A 25446-nucleotide genomic window follows, 5' to 3' on the forward strand; every position below is an offset into this window, starting at 1 on the left:
TTGTCAGTGACGTGGAACTCTTTCTCTCTCCACATATGATGTCTGACATACTGAGTATCCCCTGCATTTTCTGTTTTTATATCAAAAGTATGTCCAAAAGGCCATGCACTCGAATTACGTAAACACAGAGTCCTCCATTTGAGGGATCGAGCCTCATGTTGGTCCAATGACTCGAGGACATTATTTTGTTGCAAACATCAGCTGAGTAATTGGAAGGACCAGGGGATTCTGCTCCAGTGGAAAACACGGATGACAGAAGAGACTGCAGATGCTGGATCTGGAGCGAAAAAACAAACTGGTGGAGGAACTTAATGGGTTGAGCAGCATCAGTAGGGGAAAAGGAATTGTCCAACGTTTTGGGGTTGAGACCCTGCATCAGGAAAACTCTAATGTGACTTCCAAAATAAACTTAAGCTAGTTTTCAGCAAAGCTTGCAGCATTTCCTGTAATTTCTGAGAACCACTGGGAGAAATCCTTCCAAATGGGGCAATGCAAGATCCACGCACAAACACCTTGCTAGCTGGCTAAACCGTACTCCCAACCCCACGGCCTGTCAAAGCTGTGAATTCTGCTCGTGGAGGAGAGAGGAAGGGAGGGAAGGAGGTACATCACTAAGGAATCTTGCAAATTTCTACATATGTACAGTGGAGAGTATTCTCACTGGTTGCATCACCGCCTGGTATGGAGGTTCCAATGCGCAGGATCAAAAGAAGCTGCAGAGGGTTGTAGACTCAACCAGCTCCATCATGAGCACAACTCTCCCCGCCATCAAGAACATCTCAAGAGGCGGTGCCTCAAGAAGGCAGCATCTATCATTAAGGACCCTCACCACCCGGACATGCCCTCTTCACGTTATTACCATCAGGGAGGAGGAGGTACAGGAGCCTGAAGACCCACACTCAATGATTCAGAAACAGCTTCTTCCCCTCCGCCATCAGATTTCTGAACGGTCCATGAACCCTTGAACACTACCTCGTTGTTCCTCTTTTGCACTATTTTATTTTCTATAACTTGCAGTAATTTTTATGTCTTTATGTCTTTGCACTGTACTGCCGCTGCAAAACAACAAATTTCGTGACATACGTCAGTGAGAATAGATCTGATTCTGAAAGGAGCAGAAGGAGAAGGAGTGAGGGAGAGAAGGGAGGTAGAGAGGAGGAGGATGAATAGGAAAGAGGGAAGAGAGACAGAGGAGGAAGGAATGGAGGAAGGGCAGAGGACGAGGAGCAGCAACAACAACTTACCACTCACTAATGTTTAAAATACAATATCACCAACTTTCGTTAACTGGATCTGCGTACGTCCTTTCCTTTGCAGATGATCCCCAAATGAGGCAAACAATGTCCAGAAGACTAAAGCACTGTTCCCAGCAGCATTGTTACAGGTTGGTGCCAGGACTGCTGGCATAGGGGATGTGCATTAGGGTTGGGGTCAGACTTTCTTACAGCTGTGGTCTGAGGAGCTCAAACTCACTGCAATGTCAATGCCATGCCCAGTGGAGTTACGATGCCTGAGTGAACTACGGTGCCTGCTGGTTTTCCAATTAACCTTGCACCTTATTTCAATTGCTTAAAGTCTTGATTGTTTTTCCATTCTGGGCATTTTGTTATGCTCACATCCTTGATTCAGTTTAGAAAATATGGTCAACTGTTGCTCTTGGGCAGCAAGAGATATTGTGGTGGGGGTGCATGATGAGATTGAGATACAGAGGGACTGTAAGATCCCTGATCACAAGGTTGAGCTGGTTTTTCCTTGGCTGGGGATGTGTCCAGTGGTAGGTGGGGTCCTGATTGTGAAGGTGAGGTGTGATGGTGTCAGGGGCTTTGAGTGAGGTTATGACTTGATGCTGATTGGGTCTGAAGGTGAAGCTGGAGGTCTGATTGTACTGGATCTTACGATGACATGGTGCGATGGTGTGGAGGGTCCAATAGTGGGTTGGGTTTGAAAGTAGGTAGTCTGATGGTGGTGGGGAATCGGATGGAAATGGGGTTTATTAGTTGTGGGGATCTGAAGGTGGGGTTGGAGGTCTGATGGAGGAGGTGAAGGGGGCTGGATGAGGACAGAAAGCCTCATTATAATATTTAAATGATCTAGTTTCTTCCCACAAGCAGATTTGCCAATTCCCCTCACCCCACACTTGTCACTATCTGGTCAGCAGGTTTGGTTCCTCTTGTGCTTTAACCTTTGGCACAATCTCAGCCCACCCCAATTTGAAAATTACAATCCAGCCACAAAAGTTCATCCAATGCAGTGGCCAGAACTGGTTTCCAGCCTTGTGTGAAGGTCAGCTCCAGTATAGGTTTCCTTGAGGTATCAGAGGTGAGGAGACATCTCTGGCATTTTCGGGGTCCTGTTAAGTTTGTCCTCCATAGTCGTAAGTCTTTTAACTTTGTTTAAAGTGTGATGAGTTTTGATTTCAACACAGTGAAGATCTGGGGAAGTAATTAATTCCTCTGCACATTCTTAATTAAGGAAAATAAATCATTTTTTACATTGATCATCGATTTTCTACATTGATTTCAGTTTTTTTACTCCAGTTGGTCTGGGGAGTAAAGTGAAATAATACTTCTGTATCAAAAACAAATTGGGAGTTCCTCTTGCAACTTTGAAGGAAATAAACCTGAAATGGTGTGGGAGCTGGGTCCCAGTACCCCATCCCACAGCAGACTGGATTATTCCCAGTAAAGGATTTCGATTAGGAGGCTGCTTAACCTGAGACCCTCGAAGCCATTTAGTGAATAGTCTGTTTTAAGAGCCTCCATCTGTAGGCGAATGTTTTCTGCAGGGAGATCTAGGATATCTGTGTCCTGTCACCTCCATCCTTAATCTTATAATTTCATCTGTATGACCTATCTGACAAGAAGCATTAAAGTCACTTCAATGCCCCTTGGCTATGGGATGGGATTTGCAGTTGGAAACATGGCCCTCCAATGACACATCCTGGCTGACAGGCATCAAGGTTGTTCTTTTTATTTTGCTTTTCAGCTATAATGTTTCACAGTAAAAAGGTACAGAATAAGATAAAATATGAGATTAGTAGAACAAGGCGGGTTATGGCTCACAGCTGTGATACAGCTGAACATAAAAACTGTGTGAACTCTGGGTGACTCACAGTCAATGCAGAGTGCAACCTGTAACACAATCACACTAATCATTGCTTTTATCCATTGCATTGCTTTTTAACAAATTCTCTGGCTATAAGCTTCCTGGTTTCGGGATGGTTTCCCCAGGTCTTGGCTTGTATTTGATTCTAGTGAGTAACTAAACCTTATCCACAATCACTTGTTGAAAATGAGCATCCCTTTCTGTGTCACCATGGTTATTTCAAACAATACCAACTTCTCCTCCCACATTGCCTCCTATTGAAGTTAATTCTGTCCTGAACCTTCTTAACTATGGAGCTTTTCACCTCCTTCGGCCTTGTGTTTCCTCCTCCAGTCTACAGGCATTTCAGGCCTGGGGTCACCTAATCGACAATATCTCAACCAACTGCTCTTTCCTCAGACTTGCAATGAGGATGGCTTTCTGGATTATGCCACACAGGTTTTCCAAACTGCACGGTAGTGTAGCGGTCAGCATAACGCTTTACAGCACCAGCGACCCGAGTTCAATTCTGGCTGCTGTCTGTAAGGAGCTTGTACATTCTGCATGGGTTTCCTCCCACATTCCAAAAGAAACATACGGGTTAGGAAGTTGTGAGAATGCTATGTTGGCGCCAGAAGCGTGGCGACACTTGTGGGCTGCCCCGAGAACACTCTACACAGAAAGATGCATTTCACTGTGTATTTCGATGTACATGTGACTAATAAAGCTATCTTATCTCTTATCTCTGGTTGAAAGCGCATATTGAGCCAGACTTAAAATGGGCAGTTGCTTTTCACCCAGCAGCTGGAAAATAACACAAGCAGAATGTCTGAGAGTTCATTGTACACTACCACTGAACGTTAACTGGACTTATTTTGTAGAAGAAAATGCCTATGTTTTCTTTTCCTTCCTCGGATTTTTCCTCCATTGCCTCAGCCTGCCTGAAGTTCAGAGTTTGCAACTCCACCGCTGTTCTCCAAAGTTTATCCTAGATCCCCTTTTTCAGGGGTGACTGGGGAAAGAAATGCACTCACAAAGTACTGTTAGCAAAAAAGTGGGCACATCATGCAGTGGGTAAACAGTCTCAGACCAAAATCCAGCCTTGAAAAATGAATGGGGAACAATGCAACTGAACCAAGTACGCACATGTGGAGACTTGAGGAAATTTACTGGTCAGTGAGCAGCATTGGACGATGTTTGTCCTTTCTTGTCCATTGATGTCATGGTCAACAGTGGAGCCACCTTGATCAAAGGTCAGACTTAGAGTGATCATGTCTGTAAAATGAAATTGGAAGAAAAGAAAAAGAACGAAGAAGACAAAGAAAGAAGAAATGGACTTGGATTGAAATAGTACCTTTTATGATCACAGGCCCTTTAGAGTCAGTGAACTATTTTTGAAATTAAATCACTGATGCAATGTGGTTCCATTGGCTTCAATAGAACCACATTTCTGAAGCAGAGTACAAAGACGACCACCATTACACAGCATGTTGGTTGGTGGACATGTTTTCCTACATCCCAGTATCTGGTCTGGGACTTAACCATATAACATTCTGCTCCACCTGGCCAATGGCCGATACCTTTAAGTATCCATGTTAACAAATTTACAACTCAAATATTGAGGTCAGAATGTCTCCAAGATATAGGAGCTGAGCTCTAACACAAGCTGGCACCCAAGGGCACATGATCCCATCCATGAAACCATGTCATTCATTGACGATCAAGTATCTACTCACTTGTCATGCTTGAAGTTAAGGGGCAAAGAGACTAGAAAATGATTCTTTGAATAGTGGATAAATTTTGAACTGGGTCACGAGATGTGAGAATGCAAATTAAAAAGAGCAAAGGATTAAATTTTATGTAGTTCTAAAACCCCATGACGTACAGCCTTGTAACTCATAAAAACAAGTTTTGACACCTCTTCCTATGGTTTGCACTTCATATGATTTATTTGTATTTGATCTCCTATCTAGTAGTTTTTGGGATTAGTGGAGAGAGCCAGGGTTTCCTTCCAGAATAGGTAACAACTTAATATCATTGAAAGGGTTCCTTTAAAGTGAAATGTTACTAATGTAATGTGGGGAAAACGTAATATTAAGGAGTCCTCTTTCTATAAAATTGCAAGTTAGTACCAGTCCGTAAAGCCCACCAAATTCATGCCAATCTACAGGAACCTCCTGCCACTCTACTTCATTGAATTAACTGACTAATTATTTCTCGTTTGCTTTTCTAGCTTCACCTGGAATACATCTGTGTTATTTACCTCAACCAATCCTTATAGAAGTCTGTTCAACATTCCAGCCTCTCTGGGTAAATAAGTTTCTCCTAGCTTGCCCAGTTTTATTGGTTCTGGTATCAAGTACAAGTGAAACAGCTTCTCTGCATCCACCCCATCAAATATTTCCATAAGACGACCTCCATGGAATGGAGTCATATGGATCAAAGGCTTCCTGTAAAAATGTGAGCATGGTGTTTGCTCATTTGCCTCAGTGACACAATTACAGCATGGAATACCACTGTAAGAGAATTGGGATCGCATTGGCAGGGAAATTGGGCATCCATCTGCCTCTCAGTCTTGTCTTTTCTAAATAAAACAGAGTCATCTTGTTCAATCTTCCCAGATAGCTTTAACCTCTCAGTCTTGCATCGTTCCAGTAAATCTTTTCTGTACTGTCTCCAGCACCTCAATATCCTCTTTATAACACAGAGACCACGACTGTTACAGTACTCTAAGCAAAGTCCTGTGCCCATGTTTTGAAATTATATTTCTAAATCCAGAATCCAAATTATTTATGTAATTAACTCTGTTTCCAGCACCTATCATTGTAAAATACCATGTATTGCTTATTCCCTGCTTTCAGCTACGTTGCCTGGTTGTCTTCCATTCCACTAATTATCCCCTGGATCCACGTGTTCTGACACCCTTAACCAGGAGAAGGCTCTACCTTCTTCCACTCTTCAGCAGCTTGCTGAGAGCTGCCACATTGGGTATAAGAAGCAGTCCCACTGCGGAGTTATATGGATGACAATAATAGTTTCATTAGCTCCAGAACTGGGATAGATGCCAGCCTGTGTTGTCACATCTGTGCAGACAATGGGCCTGAGTGCACATTGACCACTGCTGTTCCTGACAACCCAGGTTGCCTGTTCTGGTCCCGAATACCCGGACGGAAATTATCCAATAAGATGCCAGTTACCAGGACAAAATAAGAACGTATCTTCTCAAAGAATTCATTCATTCATTTTATATATCCAGAATTATCTAGAACATTGCACAAACATGTTCATACCTTCCATTTCCCTGCACCCATTGTCAAAACTTATCTCACTGCCTCCTACGCCAATTCATTCAATTCCATGACCGTATAATTATGTAACTTCTTACCCTCAGTTCCTCCTGCAGATTATTGCTTCTTAAGAACCAAGCTTGCCATCTCTTAACTACTTGGTTTTGCTTTAGTTAGACGTTTCTCCTATTTTACTTGGGTGTGACTCAGTGGACGCTCTCTTTCTTCGGACACGTGGTTAAGGCACCCTATCAAACCTGAGCACAAATTCTGAACTGCTGCAAAACAACAACTCTTTCCAGCATTCATCTTGAACCCAGCTGTGTGGTGAATCCATAGCAAACATGCAGCCCTCAGACTGCAGTTTCTCTGAGCGTAGATTGTGTTTGGGAGGAAGGCGGGCGGGGGGGGGGGGGGTTGGTTCATTCCACCCTCATTCATGCTGTGAACCTGCCCATATTCTCAATAACTAAATTAAGCACCAATTCACTCACCCTCTTCTCATTGTCATGGTGGAGCATTTGTGTTACACTAATGACTGGGATCAGACCATTTCACAGGAAATACAAAAAGGCAATCAATGCCCAAGCTTTTCTCTTCCCCACAAGGCCTCTCATTCTCCTTCCCGACAAATGCAATTATTCCTGGCAGCCCAGTGGATTCCTGTAGAGCTTTCTTCCACTTCTTTACAACAAAATAACCCCAAAGGCAGCAGTTAAAAGACCTTTTGCCACAGCGATTACAGCAGATGCTATACCTAATTAGGAGGATAAAGGTTCCATTGCACATTAAGTATCTCAAGAACTTTCAGGCCTGCCCTCCCATTGATGTGCACTCTTGGAGCTGTAGTCTAGCTGTGGAAAGGATATAGGAAATCTCTACACTGTTCATTTATGGTTAAGATTTCATCTTCATTTAAAAGTAAAATGTTTTATACTGAAAACCCCGCAAAAGACAAACAATTATGATTAACTAGTTCCATCTCATTTATCATTTTCACTCCACCAAGAAGCAAGAATAAAAAGGATGTATATTTTTTTGAATAACTTGTACTATTCCCTCAAAGAAACTTATGGTCCTTAAAACCCCTAGAGTCCCCTTAGAATGATTATAAATATAAATGAATATAGTGATGGCAAGAACAGGGAGCTATTTACTGGGTAAATTCTGAAGTTTATATTCATCCTGTCTGCTCTGCGTGTACTCAAGGACCATTAGGTGGAGTGAGTGAGAAGATTGGTCTTCAGCCTCTGGAGTATGCATGGAAAACATTCCAGGCAAGATGGATTTAATGTGGCAATTCAGTAATCGAGAAGTTGGCAGGAAAGAGGAGGACGATTCTATGGCAATAGGAAACGCATGAGTCTGTTAACATTTATAGTGTAGGGATCTTTGCTGATAGATTTACAAATAGATTAATTTTAACTTTTATATCTCAATTGCCATATTCCTCAATCCCTTTTCCATTAAGAAACATCTCATTGCCTCTTGAACCATTGATAAAGCCCCCTCCTGACATATTCGACACATTTATTACTCTAGGTGTAAAAGCAAATGAATTTGACATTTCTTTGTCCTCCTGGGAGGAATTTCCATACTTTTCTTCTGTTTCTAAAGATAGATTTCCATATGCTGATAGTCAGAAGAGGTAGTAAATATGTTCCTCAGATCCCAACTAATAAATGATTGGGAGCCATCCAAATGTGCCAACTCACTAAGTATTTCAAGATCTATTAGGCTCCACCTGCCAGAGGTTGTAAGTTGAATTAACTTGCCCATTCTAGCGGGATTATTAATGTCCATGCAGCACTGACTGGCAATTGTGTTAACTGATTGCAGCAACATCGGGAAGGTCTGTTTGTTCGAGGCACCAATGGGTTACGCAGCAGGTACATCTGCCTCAACCACAGATCCCCAACTAATGGCTGGAGTGATTAGCAACCATCTAAATAGTGAAATCATATATTTAACAACATCAATAACACCAAATGGTATTTATCAATTAATTTACACCCAGTATATAATAGAACAAATGGCCAAAAATTAGACCGGTAGTAGATTGGCACTACAGGCATGGTGGTGTAGCGGTTAGTGTAACGTTATTACAGCGCCAACGACCTGGGTTCAATTCTGGCCACTGTCTGTAAGGAGTTTGTATGTTCTCCCCGTGTCTCCGGGTGCTCCGGTTTCCTCCCACATTCCAAAGACGTACAGATTAGGAAGTTGTGGACCACGCTATGTTGGTGCCGGAAGCGTGGCGACGCTTGTGGGCTGCCCCAGGACACTCTATGCAAAAGATGTATTTCACTGTGTGCTTTGATGTACATGTGACTCTTAAAGATATCTTATCTTATTTTAAGAAATTCTCAAGGAAGGAAAGTAAGATATAAAGTTAGAAAGATGTAGAGAGGGAGTTCTAGACTCGGGGGGCTGTCAGCATTAACACCACTGATTTGATTCAGGGAAGATCAACTGGTGCAGGCACCATGGAGGGCTGATCCAAAGAGAATGCTGGAGATACTCAACAGGTCAGGAAGCATGTGTGGGGAAAAGAAACAGTTAAACTTTCATCAGAACTGGAAGAGAGGGAGAAAATATATTAGTTTGTAGTGTAGAGAGGTTGGGGACCAAGAATGGACAGGACAGTATCTGTGATAGGTTGGGGCCAGGGCTGCTGTTGGGATGAGTTGTGGCAATGAGAGACTAGCAAAGAATTGAGGTGTGTTTCCAATAGCAAAGCAGGATGTGTCAATGGGGATGGAGAAAACTTGAGCCAATATCGCAAACAGATTAGTTGCAACAAAAATAGCCAGTTCCGAAATGGACAGAGAAAGTGAGTTATCGGAGGTTGGAGAATTTGATATTGAGACTGGAAGGATGCACTGTGCCCAGATGGAAGCTGAGGTGTTGTTGCCCAAGATTTTGTTGGGCCTCGTCACAACAGTGCAGGAGCCACAGGCAGATAGATCCGAGTGGGATGGAGGACTGAAGTGGCAGGTGATAGGAAGCTCATGGTTACCCAGCAGACTGATGCTCTGCAAAGTAGAGTAGACCATATTGTGAGCACCGAATGCAGTGTACTAGATTGGTAGAACTGCAAGTGAGTTGGTGCTTCACCTGGAAAGACTGCGTCCCTGCATGGTGGGAGGGGGAAGGTGAAAGAATGAGTGTTGCATCTCCTTTGGTGCCACAGGATGAGGAGATGTAGGTGGGGGCACACAGACTCCTGAAGGGAACAGTCCCTTCAAAATGCTGAAAGAGAAAAGAAGGGAGGGGAAGATGTGTCTGGTGGGGAAATCTCATTGGAGCCAGTGTAAATTGTGAAGGATGATCCATTGAATGCAGGTGCTGGTGGGCTGGAAGGAAGGATCTGCATTCAACTGATCACCCTTCTCCTCCCCTCCCCTTTCAGCATTTCAAAGGTGCAGCAAGTAGATGACGTACAGGGGGGAAGCCAAGGATGTATCCTCAGGAACACCAGAGGTAAAGGTGTGTGACCGGAGAAGAAGCCTGCCTGAGGGGAAAGATAACATAGAACATAGAGCAGTACAGCACAGGAACAGGCCCTTCAGCCCACAATGTTGTGCCAAATTAATCAAACATAATTAAACGCCTAACTAAACTAATCCCTTCTGCCTACACGATGTCCATATCCCTCCATTCTCTGCACATTCATCTGCCTATCTAAGAGCCTCTTAAAAGCCTCTGTTGTATTTTTCTCCACCACCACCCCTGGCAGTGCATTCCAGGCACCCACCACTCTATGTAAAAAACACCTGTCCCGCACATCTCCCTTGAACTTAGTCCCTCTCACCTTAAATGCATGCTCTCTAGTATTAGACATTTCAACCCTGGGAAAAAGATACTGTCTGTCTATCTATGCCTCTCATAATCTTATAAACTTCTATCAGGTCTCCCCTCAGCCTCTGCTGCTCCAGAGAAAATAACCCAAGTTTGTCCAACCTCTCCTTATAGCACATGCCCTCTAATCCAGGCAGCATCCTGGTAAATCTCTTCTGCACCCTCTCCAAAGCCTCCACATCCTTCCTATAATGGAACAATCAGAATTGAATGCAATACTCCAGATGTGACCTAACCAGACTTATAAAGCTGCAACGTAACTTCCTGACGCTTGAACTCAGTGCCTCGACTAATAAAGGCAAGCATGCCGTATGCCTTCTTTACCACCCTATCAACCTGTGCAACCACTTTCAGGGAGCTATAAACTTGGACCCAAAGATCCCTCTGTACATCAACAGTGTTAAGGGTCCTGTGTACTGTCCCTTTACATTTGATCTCCCAAAGTGCAACACCTCATACTTGGTTGGATTAAACTCCATCTGCCATTTCTCTGCCAATAACTGCAACCAATCTATATCTCCTTGTATCCTTTGGCAATCTTCCACATTATCCACAACACCAACAATCTTTGTATTGTCTGCGAACTTACTAACCCACCCAGTCATGTTGTCATCCAAGTCATTTATATATATATCACAAACAGTGGAGGTCCCAGTGCAGATCCCTGTGGAACACCACTTGTTATGGACCTCCAGCCAGAATAAGTCCCATCAACCACTTTCAGTCTTCTATGGGCAAGCCAATTCTGAATCCAAACAGCCAAGTCACCATGGATCCCATTCATTTTAATCTTCTGGATGAGCCTCCCATGAGGGACCTTATCAAACGCCTTACTAAAATCCATGTAGACAACATCTACAGCTCTACCTTCATTGATCACCTTCGTCACATCCTCGGAAAAGCTCAGTCAAGTTAGTGGGACATGACTTTCCCTGCACAAAGCCATGCTGACTGTCCCCAATTAGGTCATGGTCTTCCAAATGTTCATAAATCCTATCCCTAGAGATCTTCTCCCATAGCTCCCCTACCACTTATGTGTGACACAAGAATGCAACCAGGCAAGTGTATTGCACCCCCTTGGACAGTGATGAAAAAGTATTGGATGTAGAAAGGTCTACAACCATTAAATAATTCTTTCTGTAAGTATCCTTGCTGTTGGTAGCTGTGGAACGATGGCAGCACTCTCTCCTCTGGACTACAAAGTTGTGGCTTCAATTAAGAAAAACATGTTGGTTGATATTCCAGTGCAGGATGAGAACCCATCTGCTCTCCTAGGACCCACGGCTGTACAGAGATGAGCACAAAGATTTTCTTTTCATTCATACATGGGATGTGGTCATTGGTGCCAAGACTATTGTTTACTTTTCATTCACAATTGTATTTGAAGATGGGGCTAAGAGCCAACTTCTTGGACTAGTGCAGTCTGTGTGGCAAAGTTACTCCTTGGTGCCCAAGTCAATATTTATCCCTCAGCCATGATCAATGAAACAGATTATCTTATCATTAGCACATTGGAGGAAATTTCTCTGTTGAAATTGGCTGCTGATTTCCAGCATTACTGTTCAAAATCACCTCATCTCTGTAAAAGAGTTTTGGAACATCTTATAGTTGTGAAATGTGGCCGATAAACTAAAATCTCTGAATGTGGAAGAATCTTCAATGTGGTCAAGACAAGGGTCTGGAGGTAGTGCAGAACATCATCTTGGCAAAGAAATTGTGTAATACCACTGGTGTGGAAGATTGCCAAGGGTGTAACTGTGATAAGTTACCTGTAATACTCATTTAGGAGGCTGTACTGTATTTCGCCAGCTGACACTTGACCAGTTGTAACAGTGACCAGTTGTTGGAGATTGCTGCTGGAAGTTGAAATGTTTCAGGAGACTTTCCAGAAGAGTTTATCATGACATCAACAACTCTCCTATCAAATTTTATTTCAGGCACACACTGTAGATTTCAACACTAAAGAGAAAGTAAATTTCCCCTCTGCCTTATTAATCAGCTGACTAATTAAACAAATTTACAGCACTTGTTATTGGGGGTAACATATTGGCATGGATTGAGGATTTGAACATAGAACATAGAGCTGTACAGCAAAGGAACAGGCCCTTTGGCCCATAATGTCTGTGCTGACCATGATGCCAAATTAAACTGTGCCTATCTGTTTACACATGATCCATATCCCTCCATTGCCTGCAAGTTCTGGTGCCTGTCTGAGCCTCTCTTATAGGCCACTATTGTGTCTGCTTCCACCACTAGCCCTGGCAACTTGTTCCAGGCACCCGCCACTCTCTGTGTAAAAAACCTTGTCCCACTCATCTCCGCTAAACTTTTCCTCTCTCACCTTAAAGCTATGTCCTATGATATTTGACAGTTCTACCCTGGGAAGAATACTCTGACTATCTACCCTATCTATGCCTCTCATAAACATATAAACCTCTATCAGGTCTCCCCTCAGCCTGTGATGCTCCAGATAAAACAATCCAAGTTTGTCCAACCTCTCCTTCTCCAGGCAGCATCCTGGTGAACCTCATCTGCACCCTCTCCAAAGCCTTCACATCCTTCCTGTAATGGGGCAACTAGAACGGCACATAATACTTCATATGTGGCCTAACCAAAGATTTATATAGCTGTAACACAACTTCCTGACTCTTATACTCAATGCCCTGACCAATAAAGGCAAATATGCCATTTGCCTTCTTTACCACCCTATCTACTCGTGTTGTTACTTTTGGGGAGCTATGGATTTGGACCCCAAGATCCCTCTGAACATCACCTACTCCTAAGAGTCCTGCCATTTACTGTATACTTTCCCCTTACATTTGACCTCCAAAAGTGGAACACCTCACACATTTGTTAATGAAAGAAAACAGCAAGTTGAAAGGTGAAGAAAGGTAGACAGGACCATAGAGGCTACTGATTTTTTTTAAATTTAATTTTTTAAATTTTATTCAAAACGTGGTAACAGGCCCTTCCGGCCCAACAAGTCTGCACCGCCCATTTTAAACCCAATTTACCTACCCATACGTCTTTGCAATGTGGGAGGAAACCGGAACACCAGGAGGAAACCCACGCAGACACGGAAGAACGTACAAACTCCTTACAGACAGTGACGGGAATCGAGCCCCGATCGCTGGCGCTGTAATAGCGTCGTGCTAACCGCTACGCTACCGTGTTTTATTTGTTGAGAGGATTTAGTTGTTGTTGCCTCAGCCACCTTTCATGCTCATTCCTAAATATCCCGGAACTATGTCTTGCTGGGCTATTTAAGAAAGCAGGTCAGAATCCATCAGGTTGTCACAACAATCCAGCAGTTTCACATTTCCAATAGTTACCATACTGACACTGACCTTCTGTTTCAATGTTACAGATTTTATTTAACTAGTTGAATTTAAATTCCCTGGTGATATTCAATTCATGTGTCAAGGCCAATTGCCCAGACCTATTAGATACTAATCTAGTAACATAACCACAATGTCAAAGTCAAGTTTATTGTCACATGCACAAGTACCTGTATGCCCAGGTGCAATGAAAAACTTACTTGCAGCAGCATCATATAAGTAGCTATCATAAGAAAAACATAAATTAAAGATAAATTATACACATTTTTACAGAAGACAATCTTGCCACTGATTCAGGGGAACCTGAGATACTATTAGGGCTCGTGGGAAGGGAAATGATTGCAATTTTCAACTGATACATTCTAACTATTACATAGTGTGCTACTGTGAGGAATCAAGCACTCTTTAGGATTATCATAATACCAGGATTTACTGGGCTGGAACATTGTAAAGGACACTGTATACTAGCCCTGAACATACTTTGAGATTCCAGTATGAAAGTGGAAATCTGATCATTGGAAGTGTGGGAAGAGTATTACCAGCATAGACCAAAGAGGCTGAATGGCCTGTTCCTGCCTGTGAATTCTGTGTAATTCTACATAAAAGGCATTCATCCGAATTTCCTCTCTCAGTTGTTTCAGTGAAAACATTAAATGAGGCTCAACAAAAGGGCCATTGCAACATCCAGAGCAGATGGAGGTGACTGGAAAATAGAGAGGAAAAAAAAGGGAGATTTAAAATAACATTAAACGTATTAAACTGTGGTGAGAGGGACGGGTGCAACACAGCTGCAACCGGCACAGGGGAGGTCGACGGAATGCTTTTTCGGATCATTTCCCCACTGCCTGTCATGCTTTCTTCACCGCCTTCAATCATTCCTCCGCATTCTACGGACTTTTCCCAATTTCCTCTGACTGGACAGATCCCTGCTGCTGACTCCGAAGAAAACAAGCTTTAGCTTACAATCATTTTCCAGGTGTCGGGAATGTTTTTAAATCTAATGTGCATTTTGCTTGCAAATGTCTTTTAAAAAAAAATGCCTTCAGTGTTGAAAGGTAGGAAGGAAAATTATGAGGGGCTGGGTGACTTGGTGGGTTGGAACATTGCCCTCATGGCTCAGGCTCTTGGCTTTGAATCCCGGCTAGACTGATGTGGTAGAAGACTCTACTCTTTCTACTGGCTGTGAGGGTCTGAAATGAACTGTGTTTAGGGTGGTTGTGTGGGCGTGGGTCCATCGCCGAAACTGCCCATAATTCAGCATTAATTGACATCAAGTTGGCAATCATACTTAGAGAGGCCACAAAGATGGCAAGTATTCAAATTGGAAATGCACCCAAGTGGAGCAGGGCTGCTCTCCGAAGCTTGGGGTTGAGGCCCTATACTGGGACAGACATAATGAGAGCTTCTAGCTGTGTGATGTGGGAGTGCTTGTGCTGCTACCTCTTTCATAGAGGACGGTCGTGAAATGAGCACCAATTAGATCAGAAGTAAAGCAGCAAAAAGTCATAGAGAGAGAAACAAAGGATGATCATCATAAACCTGTCAACTTCATTGGTTTATACTTTAAAACATTTGCTTCAGAACTTGAATAAAGTTTAATGGAGTATCAATGTTTTTGTCAAGGAGGTGAATCAGTAACCATCAGCCTTTAGGCAAACACCCTTGCAGAAAACAATTGCAAGGCATTTCCCGTGAGGAGCAAGTCACTGGCCTCTGACAAAATGTGGAAGGAGGAATTCTGAGTGAATGCCTTTGCATGTTATTAACCCACTGTGTGAATGCACCTGCATATTTTGTTAAGATACATTTTTCGAAACATCAGTTCCCTTGTCATATCTGTAATATTGGCATTCCGTGCATTTCAAGGGAGAGCTGGAAAAGACAGTGTTGCACTATACAGTGACTTATCACATCCTGGGAATGTCCCAGAGCACTTTCCAACCAATGGATTACTTTAATGATGGAGTCACTGTCACCATTAAAGCAAATCTGATAACCAATTTCACATAAGCAGGCAGTAAATAAATGAAAAGAGAGTGTGTTCTTTTATTTCTATGGTGCCAGGATAACTTCTGGCTCTTTTAGGTCAATGTCATGAATCTTTTAGATCTCTTTGAGCAGACAGGTTGTTTCTTTGACAATACCAGTCTCCTACAATTCCACACTGATGACTATGTGCTGATGTCCAATGTAACCTAAACCAATAGCCCTCTATTCAGAGGTACCTGTGTGCATTAGCCAAGTTGACTCTAATAGACAAATAAGATTGGCAGTGGCCCATCTTGCCTGCCCCAGAGTTCTGGTTATCCTGCAACCTACCCTTAGTACATAATTTTATGTGAGGGACTAAAACAAAAGATAAAGCAGTTCAGGAGATCATATCAACTGTACCTCAGGTTCCTGTTAATCCATTTACCTTCAATATGATATGACCTTTTCCCAGCCAAGAAGTGACCCAATCCCTTCTTGAAGATGTGCAGGCAATCAGGGCAAACTGTATTTTGTGGTAATGCATTGCATAAAATGATTGTTATTGCATTGTTGTGAAGAAACTAGGAAGTACCTGACATATCCATTTACCCTACGACAAACCTATGTTTAAAAACCAAAGCCCTGAGGCCTGCTTGAATTGGAACCTTACTGGGTGATGTGCTCACCTCTTGGGGGAGCCCTGCATTCTGGACCTAACCTCTGTCCTGAATTGAACCCAGGAGTCAGGAACCCACTTACTGCAGGAGTTGAAGTTTCCTCCAGGCTATCAAAATACAGGCAAGATCAGAAGATTTCACATCTTGGGAAAGCAGTTCAAAATTTAGAAATCATGCTGGTGATGTTATATCTCTACAAGTCTGGATTGAAGATTGTAGTCAGAATTAAGTGAGGAGTTCCAAGTCTTTCCAGCCAGTTGTTCCTCCACAAAGGGATCAGGGTTGGAATTGATTGGGACTTGTGTTTTCTTAATGTTTTTGGCAGTTGGGTAACTGAAACATGCAGAAACCCATTGTCATGTTGGGGTGATTCCAAGCGTGGATATTGGGAAACCAACAAATGTACATCTTCCTTCTGCCAGACGTCGAAGCTGTTCTGTTGCTGAAGGATTTCTATTAGTCTGGGCATCCTGAGTGTCAATTGGTAATATCCATAGATTTGGAAATCCCAAATGCCTACATGGATTCAGTTGACCAGATAACAGCATATAGTTTAGTTGCATGGATTACAGGTATTCCTCCTGCTGTCTGTTTGAAGAGGACTATCCGATCTACTTGAGCTGGTCAGACAGCATCTGTGGGAAGACAATCAGAGTTAACGTTTCAGGTCAAAGATGCTTTGCCAGGTCTGACTCTGATTCTTTTCCCACAGATGCTGCCTGACCTGCTGAGTATTTCCAACATTTTCTGTTTTTATTCTGGATTTCCAGCTTTGATTTTCACTATCTGCTTGAACTTTGGCTTTTAGGATTATTCAGAGCCTGATGGATTGAATTCAAACCCAGTGGTAGGTCCATCATTTGTTGTCCTGTGATTGAATTAGACTGGCTGGTCAATCATCATATCAACTCTGTATTCCTGTCTGGCTCAGACTGTGGAGTCACAATTTTGTCATGTCTGGTTCATGTTAATGCAGAAATGAAATTACCTGTAAAGCAACCATTTTATTACACTTCAAGGTGGACAAGCAGTAGTTGGCCAATAAAAAAACTGACTGTCATGTATTGTAGAAACTCTGTGGTAGAGGCATACTAAATGTGAATTTGAACTGTACGGACTAGTAAAATCCCAAGACCAACATGTCAGTGTGGTAAATCAGCTGGAAAAGGGTTTAGTTTCACTCAGACCTGCAAAGCTGCTAAATTAAATCTAACTTCCCACTCGTTACTGTTATCCAGTGTACACCAACAACATGACCACCAAGCCTTCCAATGGAAGGGTTGGGGAGGTGGGGGGTGAGTGGGATGGGGGGGGGGGGCACTCCAAGTGAGAAAAGAATTGTGTTTAAATCTGATAAAACTTTGTAATCAAATATCTTCCAAGTAACTCAAAAGCAAAGATTAGATTTTGGACAAGCTGCAGATTAGGAAAGAAGGGAGAATAAGATTGTGGGGGAGGGAGTATTACAGACACATTAGCCTGCATCACTTGAGAACATTGAAGAAGTGGAATTAACAAGTTTCAATGATATGCCCCAAGCTTACTGTGATATTTGCATGCAGCATAACTTCCAATATAGCAAGCATTGTTCTTGGCTAACTCTCTAATGGAAAATCTATGGGGACCAGCCCTGCCTGACATGCCCCTATCTGTCATAGGCTTTCAAATGGCTTCCAGTGTGCGAGAGGATTTACTGTACACAAACTAATGGATCAGTGGGAGGGTGTAACAAGGTAAAAGGAATGTGGGAACTGGCCTCAGTTCAGTTTTCTTCTTGGGCTCGGCCTAAGCTCACCCAGCACTGGCGAATTGGAAGCGTTGTCCAAAGTTGCTGAGTCAGTAGCAGACAAGAAAAACCTGCCCAGGTGCCAAGTTTTTCCTGAGTAGGGCTCAAGTTTCTGGTCAAACATACAGATCTACCATTATTAGAAACCTGAGCCTAACCGATAGTGAACTGATTGAAGCACAATCTCAGCCTGGTCCCAGTTGAACTAGTTTATTTCAATAGAGTTTTTATTTTGTTATTAATGAGAATTTACATATGCTTTTCTCATTCCCTTTGTTCACTATCATTTCACTCTCCCTTCAGGAGCTAATATTGGTATAAATAGAAAATATCAGAAATGCTGATAAGTTTACCAGAGTTCATTGGGGCTTATAGTATGCAGCTCTGCATATATTGAAGAAGAATGTATTTAGCAGCTGGAGTAGTTTCACCTCGATTGGTGTTTTGGATGAAAGTAATTGAGGCTGTAGCTAGTGGATCCATTGGATGCATGCTGTGCTCACTTGACTCCAGCTGAATCTACAGTCTTGGCTTCTTTCTTCTCCTCTGTTAGTCTGTAGTCTCCTCCTGGGAGATGGTTTGGGTATCAAAATGGGTTTTGTTGAATGATCCTGCAAGTCTAGGCCCCACATTCTGTCGTGTTCCAGTTCTGAGACTTATTCCCATTAGATCTTGTCCAGAGGATGATAGTTTCACTAAAGTGAAAGGATCAACTTCCATGAAGCTAATTAAGGAAGTTATAATAACCTGTGGGCTGCAGCAGAAGAGGGTTATTGCTCTCCTGAGGCCAAGACCAATAAAGTTGGGTCCACACCTGGAATTTGGTTGCATTTAGAAATATATAAATAATATATGAATATGTAGTGGTTAGAACGTGGAACCCTCCAAAACATGGGATTGTTGAAGTTAAGACCAAGCATGATTAGATCATAAGGGACAAAGGAATAGAAGGGTATGTTGATAGAGTGAAATGAATCAAGGTATGAGGATGTGTGTGTGGTGCATTAACACCCTTGTGGGCCTGTGATTAATTATAAATTCTATGTAGTTCGAGGCAAAGAACACTTCTTTGTCCTTCTCATTTTCCAAATATCCTTTCCCTTGGTTCTTTAGGGGTTTCACCTTCCATTTTTGGAGCAATTCTGGACTCCAAAGTCCTTTGCTTTCTTTGTCATATTTATCGTTGCATTAATAATTGATATTCTTCAAGTTTTTAGTCAATGGCAACAAAGCAGCTCCTGGTCCATCCCTGTTCTGCACTATTTGCCAACACCACTCTCTCCCTGCACTATTCCCCATTCCAAGGAGAGGACAGGACAGGTAACTAATTCCCTAGTCTGCGGAATTCCTGTCTGGGTGCTGGGAAAAGCATCACTGTTTGTCTCTGCTTACTTTACCTTGCTTCTTAAAAAATCCTGACTTCTTTAGAGAGAGTTTTCTACAAGGAAACATAAGTAATGAACAGGCTATTGTCCTGAAAATATTCTAAGGTGCATTCCACAAATAGCACAATTGCTGACCAGGGAAAAGCCAATTTGACTTAATTTATGCATCTTAAAAAAAGGGTGAAGTCTATTCAAAGGGCAGTTATGTTGAGAAAGATCGCTTGTGGTCTTTGCACATTACGGAAAGAGTCAGACATCACTGCTGACACCACAACGTGTAGGTAACTCAGGATACAGTTTCCAGTAGGGAATTATCTGACTGCGTCAAAGCAGAACTCTGAGAGACAGCCTGCACTTATTCAACCCAATAAACCACACTGGAATAAAAGCCCCTGGTCATCTGCCTGTTTCCCATAGCGATGGCCGTTACCTGGTTACAGCCAGTAGAATTGCATCGGACCCTACTCACTCTCCAGCTGCGTGTACATATGCTCAACACTTGTAAAAATGGGGGGATAATTAGAATGAGCCCTGTGAGTTACTGATGTACTAAATCCAACAGCTATCAGGCATTGCAAGCACCTTTCAGGGGGGCAGGGGAAGAAGTTGATTCTGAATATATTTTAATCTGTTTGCAAAATCTGTCCAGGGAGTTCTATGTGGCTCTACCATAAAACCAAAAGGCCAGATCTACCAGGGTCTGAATTGAAATGAACTGAATTGAAATCTTGAACAATTAACCCTCAGAATCTCAATTTCACCCCCTTGTATTTGACTTTGATTCAGATGCAGCTGTTGCTTTCTAAAAAAAAGTGCTGTAACTTCCTCAATCACTTCAGCTGGACAGGGAAATGGACAATTAAGTCTGAGCTCGGCTCTGAACCATCATTCAGTGACTCTTATATTACAACAGTGACTACATTTGAAAAGTCCTTCATTGGCTGTAAAGCACTTTTTGGGAGATTCCAAAATGTAGCATTTATATGAGAATCTTTTATTTCTTCTTCTTCGAACAGAGCAAAAGGAAAACATGCTACTCAAGTATTTAAAAACCAACACCTCTCAGTATTTTGACAGTCAGTGCGATGGGATTGTTGGAGGATCTTCAGTGGTTAATTCACCATTCCCCATGGTTCCTGACACTGCATTCCTCCTTTGCTCTGAGTATACCTTCCAAACCCTTCTCAACATTCGTTTCAGGCATCAGTCTCGTAAACCTTTTCTGAACTGGTTCAACGTGTTAACTTCCTTCCTTAAATAAAGAGACCAATACGGGTCAGTACTTCACTTAACTTCACTCATTCTATCTGCAACAATAAAATTCCACAGTCATAATGGTCGTTATAATTGGTCTAGACATTGCAATGATCTAGAGTTCTGTTTATTGCTGTAGTAATGACTTCCTAGTTATCATAAAATCTGTGATAACTAGATGAGAGCAATGTTGCATGACAATTTTGATTAAATATGCAAGTTGTCTTTCTTGTGTTATAACTTGAACGTTATTATTTATAGATATTGTTCATTATTGTTTCTGTGTCTCACTTTTCCATGTGTTCAACGTGAACCAGGTTATTTGTAAACCTTGTTGGTCCAGAAATTATATTGTGCTGGTATAGGCAAGCTATAAGGTCATTGCAAGCTTGCAAGGACCATTGCAAGGACTAATGGCCCTTCACTGCAATCTCTAGTGGGGCAAAGGCTCAAGGCCTCAGGTGCTACCAAGCCAGTGTTACGCATCTCTGTTTGTGAACTGCAGAGCAAAAGAAAGTGTGCTAGCTGGGACTAAGAGCTAGGCTTGGGAGTTCATGGCAGGGGGAGAAGTCTGGTGAGTGGATGATCTGTCAGTCCATGGTGAGGTGGGTGTTGGTGCAAGGGGTCAGCAATCCAGATCAGAACCAGTGATCACGGACTTGGGAACTGGGATATTGGGGGTGCAAGGTCTGAGCCAACGACAGATTCATGAGGTGAGATCAGTGTGTGGGCAGGGTGAATATCCTGGGGAGGAAATCCCAAGTATAGAAGCATGAGGTATACCTCAGGGGTCCCCAGTCCAGCACTGCTCAGTGAAAATACAGATGTCCTGAAGTGACCAGCAATGATTACTGCTGAGACAACATGGACTGACAGCCCTAGCAAAGGTCCAAAAGGATAAGTGCACCTGCAGTGACATCACTTGACGTACATCCAACACCAAAGTTGCTTCAGATGTGCAAGAGCAATTATGCCACAAAGTGCATGATAAAATTTTCAGAGTGATGCAACATGAGCTGGTGATACTTATTGTTGCACATAACATCAGGAAAAGTACTTGTTCAATTGTGTAGTACTGCAATAAACAGATCTCTATGTCATTGTAATACTGAGATCAGTTATAAAAGGGAACCATTATGTTTGTGGAATCTCATTGTTCTGGACAGAAGGAGTGAAGTTAAGTGAAGTATTGATCTGCATTGGTCTTTTTATTTAAGGAAGCATGTTACTGCATTGGAAGCAGTCCAGGAAAAGTTGACTAGACTGACACTTGAAATGGAGACACAAGAGACTGCAGATGCTGGAATCTGGAGCAACACACGGGCCGAGACCCTTCATCTGGAATGTTGACTGTCTATTTCCCTCCACAGATGCTGCCTGACTGGCTAAGCTCATCCCACCTCTTGTGTGTTGATACCGGAAATGGGTGGGTTGTCTTATGAGAAGGGGTTGGACAGGCTAGGTTTGTACCCTCTGGAGTTTAAAAAAAAGTGAGAGGAGCCTTAATTGAAACATATAAATTCCTGAGGGGTCTTGAAAGAGTGGATGTGGACAAGATGTTTCCTCTTGTGGGAGCTTGCAGAATGAAGGACCACTGTTTACAAATAAAGGGGTCACCATTTAAGATAGAGACAATACCATTTTTTTTCTCTCAGTCAGTTAGAAGTCTTTGGAACTCTCTTCAAAGGCTAGTGGAAGCAGAGACTTTGAATATTTTGAAGGTAGATACATTATCAATAAGCAATGGAATGAATGGTTACCAAGGGTAGGTGGGAATGGGGAGTTCAGGTTATAGTCAGATGAACTGTTATCTTATTAAATGGTGGAGAAGGCTCTAGATCCAAGTGGCCTCCTCCTGCTCCCAATATGTGTGCATGTATGGAATTACATAATAACTACAGTAATCACTAATGTTTTTACTGATCTATTTTAGTTTAGTGGTGACTTACTTCATTATACTACAATTGGTAACAATGGATGCAAAGTTAATCCGAGCGAATGGTTTTCCATCTGCTAGAGAGGTGGTCAGCCTACTCGCCATTGTGGATCACACTGGTAGCTAATTCTTGATGTGTTATGTGGGCTGCATCCACACAACTTGCTTCCCACATGGCTATTTACAAAATGCTAAATGTCAAATGTCACATAAACTCTGGCACTGTGCTCATTGGGTCCTACTTGGCCTGGGGCCTTTGCTAGAGAAGCACTGAGCCAGAGGGAACAAGGAGTAGAAATTTCACCTCACTGAGTCCATGTTATCGATGTAGAAAGAGCTAATTTTGAGGATCAAAGTGATGTATCAGAAGTGCAACTTGCAGGTGTTCATCCCTTCATTAGATTGGATGATCATTCAAGCATCTCTGGCTTGATGATCCAGGTATAGACTATCTCTTGAGCATGAAAAGCTTCAAGTCTGCCTTAAGCTACCTGCAGGAATAGGATCTCAGAGGAATGGCTGAATCTCTTCCAATCCAGATCGTCAAATGGTGCCTATGGCCAATCTCATTTTCTGTGTCATCTCATCTCTGCTGGCGAGGAAAATAAACAAGTACTCACTCTTGTAGAATATACATTGGGCCAGATACTGAGAACTCACCCAGCTAATACTAATGAGGTCTCAGCTCTCCACTGCCAGATCCAGGTACCAGCAACTTTACAGTTCATGGAAAACAAGTATCACACTTTTACAATTCTGAGGAAAGGTCTATGACTTGAAATGTTAATTCTGTTTCTTTTTCCACAAATGCTGCCTGACCTGTGAAGTATTACAAGCACTTTTGTTTATTTGAAGATTTCCAGTATCTACAGCTTTTTTTTTTGACTTTTCAAAACCAATAGTTCCATGCTTCGTCATGTTACAAGATAAACTGAGGATAGTGAGGTCATTTCACCATTTATACCAAGATTTATTGATCTCATTGATAATTCAGCTCACTTTTGCAGTGACTACTTTTGCTTGATGTAATCTCAACTGTTCCCTGGTGTTCTTTCCATGTGGATTGATGATCCAAGACCCCCACACTCTGTCTATTCAAGTGGCTGCTAAAAACACCATGGAATTATTTCAAGATGCTCAAAAAATTGCCTTTGTGTAATCTTCTTTTATTCATCCAAAATGAAAATCAAAAAGCTGACAGCTACCTTTTGGGATCTTGCTGTGTGTTACCAGGCTGCCATATTTGCCTATGTAACATCAGGCATTTGACTTCAGAGTGGTTTACTGTAACCCAATACACAACACAAATGCCAATATTCTTTATTTAATTCTGACATCGGTCTCTTACTCCGTTTTAGCTCTCCGCTACATTGCTAACTTGTGTCTTTCAAAACCTTTCTGCAACTTGTCCAACTGTTATTTTTCACTCCTTTGCTCAATGTTCCTGCAATTGGTTCGTTCCCTTCTCTCTAATTCATTCTTCCACTGCTCTCACCTTACTTGTTGATGTCTTTCTCCATATTCTAAGGCACCGGCTTTCCTCCATTCTTTACATCCTAAACATTCCACCTCCTTCCCACCACACTGCCACTTCGATCATAGAAATACAAAAGAAATAAAGGTTAGAAACAAGCCATTGGTTCTGACGTCAATTATGCTGATGAATGTTCTGCATACCAACTTGCTTCCACTTTAATCTTTCTACTCCTTTCTTCCTCTTATATTACCTAGATTCTCTTTAAGTATGTTAATGTGCTTCCCCTCAAACATCCTATTTATTAATGACTCCCAGAAATCACTCTTCCCCTGTCCAAATCTTTATTTTTTTCCCCCATTCCTTCTCCCCATCACCTATTCCCTGCTTCTCATACTTCAACCCATACTTCCTTTTCTCCTTCCCCACTTCTCATTCTTACATCCTCTGGAGTCAAACTTTCTGCTTGCCATGAAGTTTGGAGACACAAGAGACTGCAGATGCTGGAATCTGGAGCAACAATCAATCTGCTGGAGGATCTCAGCGGGTCGAGCAGCATCTATGGGAAGAAAGGAATTGCCGACGTTTCAGGTCGAAACACTATCCTGATGCAGGGTTTTGACCCGAAACGATGATAATTCCTTCCCTCCCACAGATGCTGCTCGACCCACCGAGTTCCTCCAGCAGATTGTTTGTTGCTTCTTTGCATTCTTTGACTTCATTTCCTCACTCCGGCTTCTTCACTTGTTTTCCAGGCATTTCACTCCTAATTTTTACCTTCCTGTCCTCAGCCTGAGCCCACCACCTTATACCCTCAAACTCCTCTCCTTGCCTTGGCTTCTAGTTCACTCAAATTAGACAATATGAGACTGGGATCAATGCTCCCACTCCCTGCCTTGTACTCCAGGTAATATTTTTCCAAACTCAATTGCTCTCAGAAGAGAATCTCCAATCTTAACAGACATATTCTTGGTTTTCCTTTGATGGAATTTTTTAACATGAGCTATGGTGAAACTTGAAGGTTTGGAACAATGTCTCCTTTCAGTGTTTATCACTGGACAACATCTTCTGAATAATGCAAGTCTTTTCATTTCGCTAAAAGCCAAAAATACTCATGTTCCTGGATGTTAAGACTCAGAGCCTTTAGGAAGTGTCTGTCTGTGACCAACAGCTCAGCAGCAAATCCCAAAATTTTGAAGTGTGTAAACCAGACATTTCTTGAAGAGAAGATCATTCTGCACATAATGGTATGTCTAATGTTGCAGAGTTGTTAGCTTGTAAAGTTTACAATGAATGTTAATTCTGCTGGCCATATATCAAACTCATACCTCTGTTTCTCCTTTCATCCACTCTTAGATCTGCCCAGTTAACTAGGAATATTGATGTCAAAGGT

Source organism: Pristis pectinata, chromosome 26 (assembly GCF_009764475.1).
Source record: "Pristis pectinata isolate sPriPec2 chromosome 26, sPriPec2.1.pri, whole genome shotgun sequence".
Classification (NCBI taxonomy): Eukaryota; Metazoa; Chordata; class Chondrichthyes; order Rhinopristiformes; family Pristidae; genus Pristis; species Pristis pectinata.